This window comes from Gekko japonicus, unplaced genomic scaffold (assembly GCF_001447785.1).
Source record: "Gekko japonicus isolate JY-2015 unplaced genomic scaffold, Gekko_japonicus_V1.1 scaffold792, whole genome shotgun sequence".
In the NCBI taxonomy this organism is placed as follows: domain Eukaryota; kingdom Metazoa; phylum Chordata; class Lepidosauria; order Squamata; family Gekkonidae; genus Gekko; species Gekko japonicus.
In genome coordinates this window covers 704,697-705,834 of record NW_015160233.1, presented here as the reverse complement: position 1 = coordinate 705,834, position 1,138 = coordinate 704,697, and positions in this window count along the sequence as shown.

The window sequence follows — 1,138 nt, the reverse complement described above, 5'->3', positions numbered from 1 at the left end:
ACAGTAGTCTAGCCTTGAGGTGACCGCCGCATGGATCACTGTAGCCAGGTCATCGCGGTCGAGAAAGGGGGCCAACTGCCGAGCCTGCCTCAGATGGTAGAATGCAGACCTGGCAGTGGCTGCTACCTGGGCTTCCATAGTTAAGGAGGAATCCAGGAGCACTCCCAAACTCCTAACCTCCGACGCTGACACCAAAGGCACCCCATCGAAGGTCGGGAGAGGGAGCCCCAACCCCAAACCATTCCGACTCAGGCCCAGGACCTCCGTCTTCGCTGGGTTTAATTTCAGCTGGCTCAGCCTGAGCCACCCAGCCACAGCCTGTAATCCCCGGTTCAGATCTTCTGGGTCGGAGCCTGACCGGCCGCCCAACATCAGATAGAGCTGGGTGTCATCTGCATACTGATGACAACCCAACCCATACCTCCTGGCAATCTGGGCGAGAGGGCGCATATAGATGTTAAAGAGCATCGGGGAAAGCACTGCCCCCTGAGGCACACCACATTCAAGTGGGTGCCTCTGGGACTGCCGTTCCCCTATTACCACTCTCTGTCCCCGACCTTGGAGAAAAGAGGCAAGCCATTGAAGGGCGAGCCCCTGTATCCCCACATCAGCGAGGCGGTGGGTCAGCAACTGGTGGTCAACTGTATCAAACGCAGCTGACAGATCTAACAACACCAGTGCCGCCACCCCGCCTCGATCCAGATGCCTCTGGAGGTCGTCAGTAAGGGCGACCAACGCCGTCTCCGTCCCATGACCAGGGCGAAAGCCGGACTGGAGTGGGTCCAAAACCCTACAAGTTTCTTCATCTTTTCCCATCTGATCTATGTTAACGGCTGCTAGCAGTCTGACCAGATCTGCAGTTATTTGCATATGCACATTTCCATAGAGTCCCACGGGAATAATAACTTACCACCAGCCAGTATTACTTAACTACCTGACTCTACCATCAATGACCACGGGATGAAATTGATTTTACCTACTGCACAGGTGCAAAAGCAACAAGCACGGCTACTGTGCAACTATAAAGCTGCTCACCATGATGCTTAAATCAGGTGTCAAACAGCAAAGGTAAGATGAATTGATCCAAGGCTCAGCTTACAAGAGATGGCAGCTGATCAAAGTGGTATATTTCCCTTGA